Below are 20,235 nucleotides of genomic sequence, written 5' to 3'. Positions count from 1 at the left end.
ACTAATGGTAAGAAATATATTAATTGTGAATATATTTATAATAGAATGAAACAACCTTTATATATGTGAGCCTCACAATCGTTATGTATGATACTTCACCTTTTTCTGGTATATAAAATTCAAATCTGAAAACCTCAAGATCATACTAAAACCTCAGTAGCCAAATTACTATATCAGGTTGAGCTGTGATCAGGCTCCATCAAATGAACAGCATTTCGTGCCATGTAACTCATTGTTAATGGGTCATACTTTGAGTAGAGCAAGATTAAAGTGAGAAGGACTGTGATGCTGAGAAGAATACTCTTGAAAGATATATAATTGTTCTTATTTCCTGATCAAGTAAAATCATGAAAAGTGGACCCTCTGAACATTTCATTTTAAAAATGAGGGGGGCACTCTGGGAAAGATGGCAGAGAAGTAAGAGACCCTGTTTCAACCAGTCCCCTAAAGTGAGTTAATATCTACTAGAATACTCTGAACACCTATGAAATTGGCCTGAGATGTAAGATTATACACTTCTGGATCTCTATGGGAGCAGAAGATCATCAGTGGAGGGGTAAAGCAGAGTGGGAGTGTTCCGATTGATATCAGAGGATAAACAGAAGGGGGAAGGAGCCACCAAAAGTGGCACATTGGGAAGTAATACAACAATATGAAAGTGTCCTGTGCCTGCAGACCAGCATTAACTTGGAGTCTGGTTAAAAGTACAGAAAAAGGACAAAGGGTCTTGAGGAGCAATTGGTGGAATTGGGTGGCCACAGGCATGAACCTAAGCCCACAGTTCGAAGGTGGTCACAGTTTGTGCCTACCCAAGCCTGAGAGAGCCCAACAGGGGCTCTGCCAGTGGTCCCTGAGCCCACAGCTTTCCACTGCTTGCACACCACTGGGGCTAGGCACACCCCTGCCCACAACTGAGAGAGACTTGTACAAGCTCCTGCTGAGGTCCCTGGGCCCACAGCCTTCCATGACCTGCACTGTCACTGGGTCTGAGTGCACCCAGGATGGGCGTGGACTCCAGAGAGTCGGCAACAACAGTCACCAGAATCAGGCTTGGCTGGACCAATATTGATCACCGTTTTAAGACACAAGGGTGCAATGACAAGTGTGGGCCTCAGGACTACCACTAAGTTCGTGGGTGGGAGCAGGCAATGCCTGTGGTAGTTTGCAGTGTTCAATGGAGTTTGCAGAGGGGGAGTCTGTGTATTCTGAACAATCCAAAGGGGAGTAGACTGAGGCTTCTCTCTGAGGTGGAGATCTGGGTGTGGACAGTTTACTTTGCACTAACCCTCCAAAAAGCCACAAAAAGCCCTGAAAGAACAAAAGCCTCCAGACAAAAGCCTTAAAAGCTGGTTTCCACAGAGCCCAGCCCCTTGATAGGTGGCACTGAAACTCAGCCCAGGCAAGACTGACTGAAAAACAATGCATAAGCTCTGCTCCCAGAAGACAAACCAAAAAGAACAAGAGGACAATAACCACAGGATCTCCATAAAACTGGAAAACCCCAACAATAGGGGGAAAACAATATATTAAGCCCCCTGTATTGCTCCCAAACCTGTATATTTCATAAACACATTTTTAAAAATTTGTTCTAATTCTTATTCTGTTATTTTTTTAACTAACTTACCACTACAACTAGATGTTTAATACAACACATTACATAATAACTTTTTAACTTGAACTTCTTTCATACATATACCTGTTTCTTTTTTTTAATAGATAGATATAGATAGATAGATAGATAGATAGATAGATAGATAGATGATATAAGCTTCAAAGTAGTCTTTTTTTTCCCCTGTTCAATACTATCCCCATATATAAACCAGTTTTAGTTTCCCTGTATCTCTAGAAAGTTGAGTCCTTTAACAAACATAATAAGATACACTCAGGATGAACTGAAATTACCTTCCTCACAGACATCAAGGGTTTATAAACACATTCCCATCTCATTTTGTCAGTGCTTATGAGTATTTGATTATGTTTATCTACTGTATAAATCTTATTCTTGGAGCTCATTTTGGCTGGTTTTTTTTTCTTTCTTTTTTCTTTTCTTGGTCTTCTTGTTGGTTTTTTTGTTTATGTACCTTATAAATCTTACTTTTGAGGCTCATTTTGGCTGGGTTTTCTTCCCTTTTTTTCTCCTTTTCTCTCTCTTTTTTTCTTTCTTCTTTCTTTTTGGTGGGGATTTCTGATTGCTCCAAAACTGTCCAAGGTGCACCTTGACTAGATCATGCTTGATATATCCAGTATACATCCCCTCAACCATCTCTCACCAAGATGACTAGGAGGAAGAGCACCCAAGAGAGGAAAAATTCAGAGACTGTGACCTCTGCCACAGAAATATTGGATATGAACATACACAATATGTTGGAAATAGAATTCAGGGTAACAATTATCCAGACAAGGGCTAGGTTGAGAAGACCATTAATGGCAAAACAGAATCTCTAAGGACAGAAGTAAGAGTTGATCCAGCAGAACTTAAATGTGCTATCAATGAGATCCAATCTAATCTCAATACTCTAACATCTAGGGTAAATGTGGCAGAAGTTTGAAGTAATGATCTAGAAGACAGGCTGACTGGAAAAGAAGTATCAGGAGGACACCTAGAACAAACAGCTTAAAAGTCATGAAAACAGAATTAGGGAAATAAATGATGCCATGAAACATTCCAATGTCAGAATAATTAGGATCCCTGAGGAGGTGGAGAGAGAGAGAGGACTAGAAGATATTGTTGAGAAAATACTGGATGAAAATTTCCCTAATTTGGGGAATAGAACAAGTGTTCACTTCCTAGAGGTAGAGAGGCCACCCCCCAAAATCAAAGAGTCTAGAAAGAGCTCAAGACAATGATTTGTGAAAATCAGGAGTCAAAAAACCAGAGAGGATGTGTTAAGGATAGTTAGGGGAAGAGATCCCTTATGTACAGAGGAAGGACCAGCAGAATAACATCAGACCTCATCCACAGAAACCTGGCAAGCCAGAAAGGACTAGCAAGACATATTCAGGGCACAAAATGAGAAGAACATGCAGCCAAGAATACTTTATCTAGCAAGGCTGACATTCAGAATGGATGGAGAGATAAAGAACTTCCAAGACCGGCAAGATTTAAAAGAATATGTGACCATAAAGCTAGAACTACAAGAAATATTAAGGAGGTTTCTATAAAAGAAGAAAGAACCCAAGAGTGAAACAGAACAGAAATTTACAGAGGCAATCTATAGAAACAAGGACTTCACAGGCAAAATGATGACAATAAAAACTTATCTTTCAATAATCACTCTCAATGTAAACAGCCTAAATGCACCCATAAAATGGCACAGGGTTGCAGACTGGATAAAACGATAGGACCCACCTATATGATGTCTATAAGAGACATACTTGGAACCTAAAGATAAACCCAGACTGAAACTGAAGGGATGGAGAGCCATCTATCATGCCAATGGGCCTCAAAAGAAAGCTGGGGAAGTGATTCTTATATCAAATAAATTAGATTTTAAGTTAAGACTGTATTCAGAGATACAGAAGGACACTACATCATGCTTAAAGGGTCTGTCCACCAAGATTTAACAATTGTAAATATTATGCCCCTAGCATTGGAGCAGTCAACTATATAAGCCAGCTGTTAAACAAAATAAAGAGTCATATTGATATGAATGCATTAATTGTAGGAGATCTTAACACACCACCCCCAGCAACGGAGAGATCATCTAAGCAGAAAAACAACAAAGAAACAAGATCTTTGAATGACACGTTGAATCAGATGGACCTCGTAGATATATACAAAACATTCCACCCTAAAACAATAGAATACTCATTCTTCTTGAGCACACATGGTACTTTCTCCAGAATAGACCACATACTCGTTGCAAATCAGTGCTGAACCAATACCAAAATACTAAGATTATTCTCTGCATGTTCTTAGACCACAATGCTTTGACATTGGAGCTCAACCACAAGAAAAAGTTTGGAAGGAATTCAAACACTTGTAAGCTGAAGACCATCCTGCTCAAAAATGTTTGGATCAACCAGGACATAAAAAAGAACTTAACCAATTCAAGGAAACCAATGAGAATGAAGACACATCAGTCCAAAACCTACAGGTTATGGCAAAGGCGGTCCTAAGGGGAAAGTATATAGTCATCCAAGCCTCAGTCAAAAAAATTCAAAAATCCCAAATACACAAACTCTCCTTACACCTTAAAGAATGGGGAATCAAAAACCAATTAAGCCAACCCACACACAAGAAGGAAAATAATTAAGATTAGAGTAGAGATCAATGAGTTAGAATCTAGAGATAGAGTAGAACACTTCAACAAAATAGAAGCTGGTTCTTTGAAACAATTAATATGGTCGATAAACCAGACTAGTCCAGACTAATCCAAAAGAAAAGAGAGAGGACCCAAATGAACAAAGTTATAACTGAAATGGGAGAGATCACGACTAACACCAAGGAAATAGAAACAATTATCAGAAGTTGTTATCAACAACTATATGCCAACAAGTTAAGCAACACAGAAGTGCATGCATTCCTGGAGACCTATAAATTCCAAGACTGAAACAGGAAGACACTGACAACCTGAATAGACCAATATCTAGTAATGAGATTGAAGCAGTGATCAGGAACCTCCCAAAAAACAAGAGTCCAGAACTGACAGATTCCCTGGGGACTTCTATCAAACATTCAAAGAAGAAATAATACCTATTCTCCTGACATTCTTTCACGAAATAGAAACAGAAGGAAAAACTTCCAGATTCTTTCTATGAAGGCAGCATTACCCTAATCCCCAAACCAGGTAAAGCTCCCATCAAAAAGGAGAATTTTAGACCAATATCCCTGACGAATATGGACGCCAAGATTCTCAACAAATCCTGGCAAATAGGATCCAACAGTACATTAAAAAGATTATCCACCATGACCAGGTGGAATTTATCCCTGGGATGAAAGGTTGGTTCAACATTTGCAAATCAGTCAATGTGATAGAACAAATCAATATGAGAAGAGAGAAGAAACACGTGGTCCTCTCAATTGATGCAGAAAAAGCATTTGACAAAATACAGCATCCTTCTGTGATTGAAACTCTTCAGGGTGTAGGAATAGAGGGAACATTCCTCAACTTCATAAAATCTGTCTATGAAAAACCCACAGTGAATATCATTCTCATATGGAAAACCTGACAGCCTTCTCATTGAGATCAGAAAGACAACAAGGATGCCCACTCTTGCCACTGTTGTTCAACATCATAGTAGAAATCCTAGCAACAGCAATCAGACAACAAAAAGAAATAAAATATACTCGAATTGGCAAAGAAGTCAAACTCTCTCTTCGCAGATGACATCATACTTTATGTGGAAACCCAAAAGACTCCATACCGAAAATACTAGATCTCATATAGCAATTCAGTAATGTGGCAGGATACAAAATCAATGAACAGAAATCAGTTGCTTTCTTATACACTAACAATGAAAATATAGAAAGGGAAATTAGGGAATCGATTCCATTTGCTAGAGCACCAAGAACCACAAGACACCTGGGAACAAACCTAACCAAAGAGGTGAAGGATCTGTACTGGAGGAACTATAGAACACTCATGAAAGAAGTTGAAGAAGACACAAAAAGATGGGAAAACCTTCCATGCTCATGTATTGGAAGAATAAACATTGTTAAAATGTCTCTACTGCCCAGAGCAATCTACACTTTCAATGCCATCCCGATCAAAATTCCACAGGCATTTTTCAAAGTGCTGGGACAAACAATCTTAAAATTTGTTTGGAATGAGAAAAGACCCCGTATTGCCAAGGAAATGTTGAAAAGGAAAAACCAAACTTGGGGCATCATGTTGCCTGATTTCAAGCTATATTACAAAGCTTTGATCACTAAGACAGCATGGTACTGGCACAAAAACAGAAACATAGAACAATGGAACAGAATAGAGAGCCCTAATATGGATCCTCAACTCATGATCAACTAATCTTCGATAAACCAGGAAAAAAAATATCCAGGGGAAAAAAGACAGTCTCTTCAATAAATGGTGGTGGGGAAATAGGACAGCTATGTAGAGAAGAATGAAACTCAACCATTCTTTTATACCATGCAAAAAGATAAACTCGAAATGGATGAAAGACCTCAATGTGAGCCAGGAATCCATCAAAATCCTGGAGAACATAGGCAGAAACCTCTTCAACATCGACCACAGCAACTTCTTTCAAGACATGTCTCCAAAGGCACAGGAAACAAAAGCGACAATGAACTTTTGAACTACATCATGGTAAAAACCTACTGCACAGCAAAGGAAACAGTCAACAAAACTATGAGGAAACCCACGGAATGGGAGAAGATATTGCAAATGATGCTATTGACAAAGGGCTGATATCCAAAATCTATAAAGAACTCCTCAAACTCAGCACCCAAAAAACAGATAATCAGGTCAAAAAATGGACATAGAAGTGGCCATAGAAATGGCTAACAGACACACGGAAAAATGCTCATCATCATTATCCATCAAAGAAACTTAAATCAAAACCACATTGAGATACTGTCTTATGCCAGTTAGAATGGTCAAAATTATCAGGACAGGAAACAAGTGTTGGAGAAGATGTAGAGAAAGGAAAACACGCAAACAGTGTTGTTGGAAATGCAAGTTAGTGCAGCCACTTTGGAAAACAGTGTGGAGATTCCTCAAGAAATTAAAAATAGAGCTACTATATGACCCTGCAATTGCACTACTGGGTACTTACCCTAAAGATATAGGCATAATGAAAAGAAGGGTCATATGTAGCCCAGTGTTCACAGCAACAATGGCCACAATCGCCAAACTGTGGAAAGAGCCAATAGGCCCTTCAACAGATGAATGGATAAAGAAGATATGGTCCATATATTGAATTGTCCTATTACCCAGTCATCAAAAAGTATAAATACCCAACTTTTGTGTCAACATGGAAAGGACTTGAGGAGATTATGCTGGGTGAAATAAACCAAGCAGAGAAAGTCTATTATCATATGGTTTTCACTTACTTTTGGAGCATAAGGAATAACAGGGAGAATATTAGGAGAAGGAAAGGAAATGTGAATTGGGGTCAATTGGAGGGGGAGATGAATCATGAGAGACTGTGGACTCTTAGAAAGAAACAGAGGGTTTTGGAGGGGAGTGGGTGATGGATAAGCCGGGTGATGGGTATTAAGGAGGGCATGCATTGCATGGAGCAGTGAGTGTGGTGCATGAACAATGAATCTTGGAACACTGAAAAAATAAAATAAAATTACATTAAAAAATAAAGTGAGGATATTGCTCTGAAATTTTTTTAAGTTGTTATTTATTTATTTAAGAGAGAGAGAGTGAGAGAAACCATGAAAGGGAGTAGGGTCAGAGGGAGAAGCTGACTCCCTACTGAGTAGGGACCCTCATGTGGGACTTGGTCCTGGGACTTCAGGATCATTACCTGAGCCAAAGGCAGTCATTTAACCAACAGAGTCACCCAGGCACCCCTCTCTGAATATTTCTTTTTTTTTTTAAGATTTTATTTATTTATTTGACAGAGAGAGATCACAAGTAGGCAGAGAAGCAGGCAGAGAGAGAGGAGGAAGCAGGCTCCCTGCTGAGCAGAGAGCCGGATGCGGGGCTCGATCCCAGGACCCTGAGACCATGCCCTGAGCCTATGGCAGAGGCTTTAACCCACTGAGCCACCCAGGTGCCCCCTCTCTGAATATTTCTTATGTGCAAGGTTGCTAGGTGCTTTCGCATGTATTGTTTCATTTAATCCATACAATAAGTATAAACTATATCACTGTGACAATAATATTTTGGATGATGAAACTGATCTGAGAAAGGCTAAGTGAGTTTGTCTTTTTTTTTTCCCTGTATGTTCCATAGGCCATACTATTTTTTTTATAGATTCATTATTTATTTTGAAAAGAGAGAACACGGGGAGAAGAGGCAGACAGAAAGAAACTCAAGCAGACTGTGCTGAGCATGGAGCCCGATGCCGGTCTTGATCTCGAGAGCCTGAGATCATGACCTGATCTGAATGAGGAGTCAAATGCTCAACTGACAGGTATCCAGGTGCCTTCAAACCCCATACTATTTGAATTCTATTGGGAAATAGCAGGTCATTTGTGCCATCATTAAAGAAAACAACATTAGAGAAAATATTATATTTACTTGTTTTCATTGATACTTGACAGAAAAGTTTCACCTAGGTGGCTCAGTGGGTTAAAGCCTCTGCCATAGGCTCAGGGCATGATCCCAGAGTCCTGGAATTGAGCCCCACATCGGGCTCTCTGCTAAGCAGGGAGCCTGCTTCCCTTCCTCTCTCTCTGCCTGCCTCTCTGCCTACTTGTGATCTCTGTCTGTCAAATAAATAAATAAAATCTTTTAAAAAAATACTTCACAGAAAAGTTAGGGCTTTCCCTTTGAAACAAAGTGTTCTTTGTAGTTGTATTCATTTTTACGTGCACATACCTTTGTTTATTGCAGGAAAAAAAATCTCTTGAACAACTTCTCTGTTATTACTTTGGTGGTTGACGATACATTTGTGTTCTTTATCCATTGATGCTCCACTCACGGTCAGCCAGCTGAATTTCATGTATGTGTCATTAGTCTTCATGGTGTCTCCCTGCTGAGATTTCAGAATTGTTTTGTCATCCTTTTCTTGCCAATCTACCTTGATAACATCAGGGAAAAAATCCTCAAGAAGACAAAGATATGTTCCAGCCTTATGGACTTCTATTTCAGCAACTGAAGGAAAAAAAATTATGGGCTTGGGAGAAATATCTTCATTTGGACTTTTATCTGTTGAAGAAAATGGAATAACAATTAGAACATAACTAGAGAAACACAAACATTGTGTGGTTTGGACACAACCAGTACATAGTAAAGGGGAGGAAAGTTGCTATAGAATTAATGCTTACTGTAGCTTTTCATCCACAGAGTTGCTTATTTTCTTAGTTTCCACGGGAAAAGAGGTTCTAGAGGTTATGTAACTTGACAAAGTCACAGACATTAAGTGAAAGAGCCTAGATCAAAACGCAGAATATTTTTAAACAATACAAAGTCACTTGTTTGAATGGAAATCATCAAGTTAACCCTTTTAGTTACAAATATGGGTTCCAAGCCCATTTCCGAATACTAGGATTCTTCTCCGTGATTTCTGATTTTATAGAACATCTTGTTCTCATATCTGAGCTACTGTGGGATTTTGAGTAGGACAATGTTTAATGCTGCACCTCCAAATAATTTACAATGTCTGAAATTTAGAAACAAAATGGCCATATATCCAAAACTTCTATTTAAAAAAAATATTGATTATTTTCAGAAAAGTTCTTAGAGTAACCTAATCAATTGATGTAATGGTCAGAATTTTGTTTTGCTTCAGGAAATGTTCACTAAAAGCTAATTTTATATTGGAATTTCATTTGAGGTTGAAGCATTATTGAGAAGACACCACATTTTGACTCTTAGCATTTCCTTCCAAATCTGAATCTGCCCTCTAAGACTGCTGAACTTGTTGTAGTACCCCTCAATTTTCTTTCATTTCACCTGCTGAATAAAGTCACATATAATGATATAATGTTAACAGCTCTGCTCAGAGTTTCTTGTAAATAGAATGTCAAATTATATAATGAAACTTCATGGTTCTCAAGGGCATATCACTTGAACACTGGACTATTCTTTTGTTATACATTTATTATTAATGTATTATTAATGATTCAAATTACAAATAGTAATACTCTTTCCAATTTGAGTTCAAACTGAAACACAAATGCTTTATTAATTTTCTCTTTCCAGTAGTTTGGAGTTAGAATAATAATTTCATGGCCATTTCCTTAGAAAAGACTAGGATTTCGCCTTTGAGAAGAAAAGGGGAAAAAATTCCTCAGAATTTTTGCCTGTGCACCACAGCTCCCGAATTTTATACTAAATGAGTAAACAAACAATGATGAGTATTTTAATTCATGCTGTAAATAGGTATCAGATCATAATGCACTTGTTTTAATTTTCTACATCTTCCTTATAGTACAAATAGAATTTTGCTGATTATAATAGAAGACATTGTATTTTTCCTCAAACGTATATTTTGGGTTTTAATTTTAAAATCATGTTATATAAATCAAGATTTATTTTTCAAAGTACATGGTATTTACATAATTCTTGCCCCTACTCAACACATTAAAGAATCTAATTTTCATCTTACGAAGTTTGGTTTCTGTTAGGAATACTTTTGATTCATCAGAGTAAAGAACTTGATAATCCAATCATGAGCTTGGGAAAATCTGGATGGGAAGACATTATGCCTACCTCCTGTCACTTATCTTTATCTAGAGTCCTGGAGTTTCATTCTTTTCAGGATAAAAGGTATCTTGAACTTCCATAACTTTTTCAATGTGATAGTTAACTGAGCATTAAGTAACATTCTTCATTTTTTATGGTTTGTGCCTATATTTTATGGAATTTCTATTACGTATTTTTTTCAACATTCCTCTTTTTAGGATTTTATTTATTTATTTTAGAGAGAGAGAGAGAGAGAGTGGTGGGGGAGAGAGTGGGAATCCTGAGCAGGTTCCACACTCAGCCTGGAGTCCGACACAGAGCTCAATTCAACTACCATGAGATCATAACCAGTTGCTTTATAGAAGAGCCACCCAGGTGCCCCTCCCTATTCTTTATTAAACTTATTAAGAGTGTTTTTTATGGCCATAATCATTTCATTGATTTACAAAATAGAAATCGGTTTACAAAGTAAATAATTTTTTCTAATACATTTATACTATTCATAATCAGAAAAATTTTCGGGTAAATTGCCCAAGTTTATATATTTGATGAATATAAAACAGTATGAATTATATATAAATTAACCAAATGCAATGACATTTTCAATTAAGTATGGTACTTTGAATCTGCATATTAATACTAACTCAAAATTCCTCTATTTTATTCTTCTCATTTTTATTAAAAAATACTTAAAGCTATTTCTTATGTAAATATGACTTTCAAATTGATGACATTTCTAAGTATATTTAAAAGTAGTAAAAAAAGGGGCACCTGGGTGGTTCAGTGGGTTAAAGCCTCTGCCTTCAGCTCGGGTCATCATCCCAGGGTCCTGGGATCAAGCCCCGCATCGAGCTTTCTGCTCAGCAGGGAGCCTGCTTCCTCCTCTCTCTCTGCCTGCCTCTCTGCCTACTTGTGATCTCTATCAAACAAATAAATAAAATCTTTTAAAAAAAAGTAGTAAAAAAATGTAGTCACTGTATTTCTAAATGTATTCCTAAGTATTTTCTAAATAAAATTTAAAATTTTAATTGTTTTTCTACTAAATACCAGTATGAAGCCCATGTTTGTGTTTGACATGATATCATAAGATAAAGGATTAAAATTTCTGTAGCTACAACAACTTAACAATTAAAAAAAAACAAGTTTGAATTTCATTTTTATGCCAAGTGAGGGAAAAGTCCATTAAGCAAACTCCTCTAAATTCAGGGTTTTGTATATCAGTGGACAGTAAGGTAATTTTCCACTAGAGTGGTTAGAAGTAGAGCCAAATCCTCTGGAGAATTTCTGCTCTGTCAGTATGACTGGTTGCAAACCACTCTCCATACTGGATGCAATTCTCCCTCTAGGTTTGAAATGTATGCAACACCTGTTATGTGTTATGTACCAAGTACCTTATTTACAGTCTCTCATTTAATTTTCATATGCCCCCTACTCATACATCCTGTTATCCCATCTTTTGGACTAGGGAGCTGAGACCAGAAAATAATCACCCAAATTTACAAAAGCAACAAGGGGTGGAGCTGGAGCTCAGGTCGGTCTGAGTCCAATGTCCAGACTCTCTGACAACACCCTTTCACCATCAGAAGAGACAGTGTGTCAACTCACACAAGTTATCTGATCAACTTTATTCTTGAGTCAAATTCTTTCAAGACAATTACACATGTTCTGCATGAGCATTCATGCAAGTCCACTTGGACACAAGGTCGGATGCTTTAACAGTGTTTGCACAATGTAGTCTATGCCGACCTTTACCAGAAGGATTGGTATAAAAATCTCTCCTAAGATTTCCACATCTAAACATGCTAAGAAAATGAGACACTATAATTATAATTAACATTACCATAATTATTAGCAATTTGTTTGTGATTATTGTTCCTTCAACATTTTATTCTCATGGGACCAAACTTTACCTTACTAATGGGAATGCAGTATTTGGGGATAACAATTGGACCTATGTCATGTTAGATTGCCAGACTGTCACCTGCCTGACCAGGTCTGCTGAAGGTCACCATCTGTGAATGACATTAAGTGTCATAATGCCCACAGGAAAGAAGCAGTGGGAGCATGAAATGCATTTGTTAAAGATCATTTCTTCCATTTTGTAAAATGTATGTGGAAGGAAATGCCCACTGTTCCACTTCACATTCCTGTTAAAGGACTCATGCATTGAAGTCTTTTTCTCATTTTGTGGTGGGGAAAACAACATGTGTGAAAATTTGGTGTGCTTCATTTTTTTCAGTTAATAAAAAGTATGTATTCTAATACATGTTTCTCCTACTTTTGAACATAAAATTGTACCCTATGCTTTGTACTAGGTAATCACGGGCCTTTTTTCTTCTACTTCCCTTAATGCTTTTGCTCTTCTATTTTTATTCCATTGCTGAACTGTACTTGCGTGTTTTATTTTAGGCCTTCTCAAATAGATTTTGTAAATAGGCAGTATAAATAAATGAGACATAGTTTGTATATTAGAGCTTGTTTCTGTTTCTGCCCGGAGCTTGATAGTTTAGTGAGGTCTACCTTGAAGTTGACATGAAAAATGGGAGACACTATATCAAAAACTAATCATGTACTGTATGGTGACTAACATAATAATAAAAAAAAAGAATAATGGAATAATGGGAGAAGATGTTTGCAAATCCCACTCTGTGATATAAATACAAAACATTCAGAATTCAAACACACTGAAATGCCAGAGCATAAGAGGAAGCTTTCATCCCCAAAATTATGCCTCATAAAACAGAGGTTGCTTATGTTTCAGTTTGGGCAACTTCTCATTTTAAACAATGGTCTTCTAATACTCTATTTTGATTAAACAATGCACTTGGACAAGATATCAACCTGAAATAAACTCAATTAAAACTAGTTTAGAGGTAGTACCAGTAAAAAAAAATTAAAAAGTTTCATATGGATTTGTAAATATTACTGGGACTAAAGTCTCTATACTATATTCTTACATTGTACATATACATAATGACAGAATAAATGAAAAAAGGCTTTTATTTTCTAAGTGGGTAAATGTCTCTTTCAATTAAATATCCAATGCTCTCATCATAAATGTATCCCCAAACTTACATTCCGACCCTAAGATGACTCAGAAATTTGTTCTAATGCATACATTTTAGAAACATGTGAAGAACCTGAACACAAGTTTTATAGAAATTTGAGGCCAAAAAAAGCAGTATTTCTCAGGTGATATTTGTAATAATATAATTTTAATTTATAGGCATAATCCAATGAAGATATAAACTATTAAAACTGAATACTTGAGGGATGCCTGGGTGGCTCCGTCTGTTAAGTGTCTGCCTTTGACCAAGGTCATGACCCCAGAGTCCTGGGATGGAACACCTTGCCTTGGAATGCTTGATCAGTGGGAGTCTGCTTCTCCTTCTCTGTCTTCTCTCTCCCCAGCTCCTGTGTGCTCTCTCTTTCTCTCTGTCTCTCTCTCATGTGTGTATTTTAAATAAAAAATAAAACATTTTATTTAAAAAGTAAATATTTGATTTTTATGTACATTAGTATAATTTTATATATACAATTACAAAACCTCTCCCTTGTTTACATCCAAACGTTTCCACTGGAAAGGGAGAGATCAGCTTAGGTTGAGGCTAACAGTATATGAGGTATTGCTTACTACATTCTGTTTATTTTTAGAAACATGTAACAATGAGTCTTAGAAATTGAAAGTATTCTGCAAATACTGTCCAATTGTTCTAAAGTATCCTGTGGACTAGATCAAAATTAATACATTTTTCTATACTCCTGATTTAAGAAGAACTCCACTGGGTGATAATTGGAATTTGTAGAACTAACTTTTTTAATGATTAGTCATGTCCCAACTTATGCAATAGATATTTTCATTTAGTTCCACAACATCTATTTGAGATGGTGGCTACATTGATAGACTGAATGGACAGACTGAATGACACAGAATATGTGTCATTATAAATCTTTAACACTTTATTTTTTTCTCTTTTCCAATTTTTCCCTAATGGGCATATATTATTTTTATCATTTTAAGAAAGTGATAACCAATGAATCTAAATTTATTTGCTGAAGAATGATTATATAGAAAGTGATAGATCCTGACTCACAGTCCACATTTTTCTCTGCACCACAATCTCCCCCCCAAAAAAGTTTTTGGACCTTCTGAATTACCTCTGTGTCACCATTATTTAATTAGATTGCTAAAGTTTATATTGCAGTCAATTGGGGAAAAAACAGGACTAGAAAGCTGCTTTTCAATTTGTGAATTCATGTGTGTCTATGATGACAGCAAGAAAAACACCAAAATATATCATTCCTTTCATTTTTCCAAAGTTTCACCAGCCTTATGAAAATTCTTTGAAAACATTTATTCAACTAGATCCTGTAGGGTAGAAACATCCGTGTGAGATGTTCTCCCTCATCCAGGCAAAATTTTATCTCTAAATCTAATGAAGAATGAAAAAATTTACTAGGCTGAATTTGGAAAAACCAAGCCTAGCTTTGACATTCTTCGATATGTTTGTGCAGTTAAATATGTCGATATCTGATATGAATTGTCTTCAGACAAAAACGCAAGTTTATCAATTTTTGTTCATTCCTTTCCTTTGGTTATTTTTCGAATCTAATAAATAAGATACACAAATTTCTTTACAAATCTCTCAACACAGAAATTAAGGGATTAATGGCTCTACCCCTTAAGAATTCCATATGCTCTAGCTCCTTGTTAATGTCCTCCAAGCTAGATCAGGCACAACTACCCCCAGGACTGGGACAGAGTCAACAACCTCTCCTAGTAACCCAATGCTATTTATGACCAAACTCGGACCAATCCTAGAACTCCGAGCCAGCACCAGCACCTAGCCTGCTGCTCCCTACACCCCACCCACATCACCTACGTCCTCTCCCTACCTTATAGGGAAGAATTTAAAAATATCTTACCTGTAACCCTGAGCAATGTGCCAGGACCAAGCACTTTTTTGTACCACCAGCTACCCCAGCTACACTGTCTGAAAGGCTTTTACAGAAAACTTCCTATGTGCCTCCTTTAAAATGTGCCTGTTTTCTTTCAATATTTCTATAAATATAAATATATATACACACACACACACACATATATATATATATATATAAATAGACACTGCTAACATTAAATAAAGATGAATCTCAAGCAAAATCACATTAGATATGAACACAGTCAAGAATGGATGACCTGACCCCTCTCTGCCTGGACAGCTTGGGTCTGTCTTTTCCATCTCAATCACACACATTGGAGAGTCGGATTTTATCTTTTGTCACCATGTTCCTGAAACTTCTAAATCTTTTTTCTTAAAAGGTTTTCATGTATCATATCAGTTCTTTTCCTAGAGTGTAATTTATAGTTACTATTTCTGTGATTTTAACAAGAATAAAGATAGAAATAATATTTAAAAAATAAATATTTAAAAATTAAATAATTTTAAGTTAATATTTGAAAATTTAGTATATGACTGTTCAATATATATATAATTGAATACATATTTATATATATATGTGTGTGTGTGTGTGTGTGTATATATATATATATATAATCTCTACACACTGAGGAGTGATTATCTGGCTTGATTATAAATTAAATTCTTTCCAGAATTCAGCCCTCACTGATACAAGAACAGATGAGTTATTAAAGAGTGAGAAATATTAACCCATTTATTGCTGAAAAACTGTTCTTTGAACTTCAAATTACCCTAACAAGTTCCAGGATATTGATTTAAAACCCTGAGCTGCTCATCAGAAGATCTCAATTCGGTTTGGTCTTTCTGCCGCTGTCCCAGCAGGAGTGCAAAGGCAGCTCCGAGCTCTGCAGCTGAGTCCTGCATACAGTACAACTGCTCCTGTTCTTCTGCCAGCTTCCATAGTCCCAGCAGATTTGATGCCCATGCAGAAAGATTGAAAGGAATGGTATCAAAAGGACTTGTCCCTTTATAAAAATACCCTAAGCATCACATTGTGAGAATTTAATAAATGCATATTCAGCATGACTTACTTGATGTCTTGGGAAGAAGAGAAGGAATTTTAGTGCCACGATTAGAAACAGAAGCATTGTTTTCTGCATGAAGAGTCATACAAATTTTGAGCTATCACTATTACACATTCAACTGCATAGTCTATTTAAAAGGTCAGACTACAAAAGACTATATATTCAGAATACATTTATGGCTTAATGTTTCTCATAGCATATAATGGTTAGACCAAGCAGTAAGGAACAAACAAGTATCTATTGGGTCCCAAACTTTGCCATAGTAACTAGTCATGTGAATGTAGGCAAATAACTGACTCTCTAAGCCTCAGTTTCCCATCAGTGAAATTGGAATAAGAAGATCCCCTGTATAATTCTCTTAAGGATTGAGACAAGGCACAGAAAGAAGGCAGTATGGTATTTGACTCTCAATAAATATTAGTTAATAGTATTATTGTCTTTAATTGAATGATTTGGGGCCATTTATCAAATTTTCCACTAAAAATATGTAGATTTTTATAAGCAATAAGTATCTATTACATAAATTAAGAAAGCAAAGGAGTTCCTGAATCTGACGTTTTATGTGTCTGGCAATCACAGGCCAAAATACATGGGGCTCCATCAAGTTGCAATCTAGAATACTTATCCAGTAGGCTACAAGCTTTTGAGTGTTGTGACTATGTCTTGTGCACCCTTTTACCTCTAGTGTCAAGCATAGAAACTGTCTTCAATAAATGAACAAACAAGGACATAAAGCCATGCTGACAGCTTCTTTTCATGGACTTGAGATGAAATGGTTTCCTGAGCTCACAAATCTATTAAACTGGACCATCTCTAGGCAATATTAGAAAAGCCACAAGAGCACAGATTTTGACTAAACTCAGCCTACCCACTAAGAAACTAGAGTAATAACATTATATTGATTTATTGATGTCCTATAATTATCCACTGGAAGAGTTAACTTTTTTTCACTGCTTTTAAAGATGAGATCAAAACCAATCACATAGGCTTTGCAGATTATTAGAGAAAGGAACACTATTTATTAAGAAGGGAGCACTATTAAGACTATAGGTACTTCATGAAAGAATGTCTCAGTTAAAAGGCCACCTACATGAAAAACATCTTGAATAAATAACTTACACAAATATGTCACAAGCATGGTCTCAGAAATATTTTAATTTCAAGTCTGCATCTATAGTTTTGTGTTTATATTTTCTACAAGTAGAATTTCAATATGCTTGCAAGCAAGGAAGTAAATAAAACATTCACAAAGTAGTTTTATTTCCATAACATTTTTTAACTGCAAAATTTCTGTCTAAGTGCTAAGTTGATTCTACACTTTTTTTCTAAAAAGCATCTATCGGTTTTTCATTCATAGTTCCTAAAAATAACAAAGTTACTTACCAGGAGAAGATATTATAAGCTTAGTTCCTTCTACAGATATCTTGATCCTGTCTGGTTAACGGTTACCACACTGGTTAGAGCTTCTACAGAAATGTTAGCCTTCTCCTGAGGTTCATGTCAGGGCCAGCAGGTAGAAACCTTGTACTGGCAGTTTGGTCTTTCGAAGTCATTAAAAGTTCTTGAATATAGGCTTCATAGCATGTGGTATTTTATAAGTTTTCCTCAGATTAGTTAATCTAAATGTCTGCTTTGATGGAGGCAAGAATCATGGAAAATGCTGATAGAAAATAGAGATGAAGAGAGCAAATAAAAAGAAAGAGAAAGGGAGGGAGGAAGGGAAAGGGAAAGAAAGTGAAATAAAGAAAGGAAGGAAGGAAGGAAGGAAGGAAGGAAGGAAGAAAGAAAAGAAAAGAAAAGAAAAGAAAAGAAAAGAAAAGAAAAGAAAAGAAAAGAAAAGAAAAGAAAAGAAAAGAAAGAAAGAAAGAAAGAAAGAAAGAAAAAGAAAAGAAAGATCAGGACCAAGTGGTCAACCAATGACTTTTCTAAATTACCAGCAACAGTGTTCAGAGAATTAAGAGGTTTTGATTTCCAGGTGTTCAAGTGTGTGAAACTGCTCAGAGATGCATCAAAGGAAACCTCTTCTGTTCTCACAAACACCGGCCTACTGTGTCAGCAGTTTAGGGTTATATTTCTGAAAGGCATAGGCTTCATTAACTGAAAAGGCTAACATGTCAACAGAAATATACTTGAGAAATGTGGACGACGGTCTGCATTTTTTAGTAAGCCACTTTTACCATTAAGCAAAATAAATCTTCACCAGGGAAAACAAAAGGAGAAAATACTTTCTGTGATGATAATATTTTCCTGGAATAAAAGGAAAAAATTGTAGAATTCTATCTCCCACAGAAAAATAGATTCTTTATTAAAACTCAAATTGGAAAAAAACCCTCTGTTATGTTGCAAGAAGAAGCCCCTTGGAAGCTATACTGTGATCTTTGGAAATACACCTGTGGCCTTGCCTCTGTGAATAACTAGCTTTGGAAAAGGCATTTGCCCTCCCTGTTTTCCCACATCCCATTTGCTGTGTGAGCATTAAGCTACGTATGTGCAAAAGGCCCTTTCTGTTCCAACAGCTTATGAAGCTGTGATTAAGAGCAGGAAAGGGCCTGCTGTGGCTGCTCAAGCGAGAAAGGAGTTGAGGGTTAGTAATGAGAAGTTTTCCTTACAGATCCCTTCTGACTCTGCGACATTGCAAGATCCCAGCATGAACAATAGCGGGGGGGGGTGGGGGGTGCTTCCGGAGACTTAATGACATTAAGGGTTATCAAGGAAAAGACTCTTATCTGAACCCAAGGAGGAATTGGGCTTATATCGTTCATAGTCCTGGATGAGCTATCCAGAATTCATTTCAGCAGTTCTCCTTTTTATTGGTACCACTGCCGAATGGGTTCTCCAAGGACCCTAGGGAGACTGCATCATATGTGCATGTTTCTGTCTGCTGTTCTGGCAAAGGAGACTTGATCCTGAGAAATTCTCCTTTTGCGATCTTCATTTGAAAAGCAAAGGAGAGAAGTCAGAGGCAATTGCATAAATTGACAGAGGACATGAAAACAGTGAACCAAAGAGACAGGAGTGTAGTCAACCTACAGATCAAGCTGGAGACACATGTCCATTCGTGGGGTTGGCGTTGCCCTGGAGTAGTCAGAATTTTCTCCAAGATGGCCATGCATCAGGACTGGGGAGGTGGTAACAAACTTGTTCTTCAGAGGCCAGGATTGGGGAGGAAGTTTTGTTTTAAAACCAATGAAAGACCTTCACAGTAAGATATGTCTCAGTGGCATTTTACTATGTTCCTGGCAAAGAGAGCTCTTAGGTCCCAGATGACTGCACCAAAACACCCCTGTTACAATAAGTCCATGTTATCTTCCTTAGTGGGGCAACACTTTCACTTTTTTCCTTTAGGCTTTGCTTCAAACCCACCTATCCTTGAACTCTTTTTCTCTCTGAGTTATGGATTTCTCACCATATTTGGTAAGAGTGTGGGGGAAGTATACAGCTATCAGGAAAACTGGAAGAAAAGACTTATTACTGTATATAGTAACAATGATATAATAATCCCACAACTTTATGCAGAACTTTTTGCATTTATATACTTTATAAAATGAACTTTATACACAACTTTATACATTTTATAGATCAGTAGTTGGAAGAAAATTCACAAATTTGGAAGAATTTTAACAATTACTATGGTTATTACTTTAGGTGTTATGATGTTACAACACTCTGCTGTGAGTAAGAAAAATCATGGAGGAAAAAAATCCTTTGTTTTACTACCTGGACTCTCTTCCTATTCACAATTCTTAGCTTTTCAAAAGAAAGAAACTTTACTGTTGTTTGGAGGACAATGTAAGTTGTGACATTTAAAGAGTCCCTGAATTCCTGCGGTAGCTGAGCTGGGTCAGTGAAGCAGTTCAGTTGTAACGGGAAAGGACCCTGTGATGTGTTGACCCTGTGCTAGACCTGTCCTGAATGCAAAACCTTCTTCAGTCCCCAACAACCCTATGACAAAGACTGAGTAACTTCCCT

At 36.8% G+C, this 20,235-nt stretch overlaps 1 gene segment (V, D, J or C); it reads right to left on the bottom strand.

Moving 5' to 3' along the window:
- LOC308352359 (T-cell receptor gamma chain C region 5/10-13-like) overlaps positions 1-20,235 on the bottom strand; it is a 55,177-nt gene that overhangs the window by 9,306 nt on the left and 25,636 nt on the right. The window contains exons 3-4 of the C gene segment in view: positions 15,189-15,256; positions 8,454-8,783 (exon numbers count right to left, since the gene is read on the bottom strand).

Source organism: Martes martes (assembly GCF_963455335.1).
Source record: "Martes martes genome assembly, chromosome: 11".
In the NCBI taxonomy this organism is placed as follows: Eukaryota; Metazoa; Chordata; class Mammalia; order Carnivora; family Mustelidae; genus Martes; species Martes martes.
Note: the sequence above shows the minus strand (reverse complement) of the source record. Positions and strands in the feature narration are given on the sequence as shown.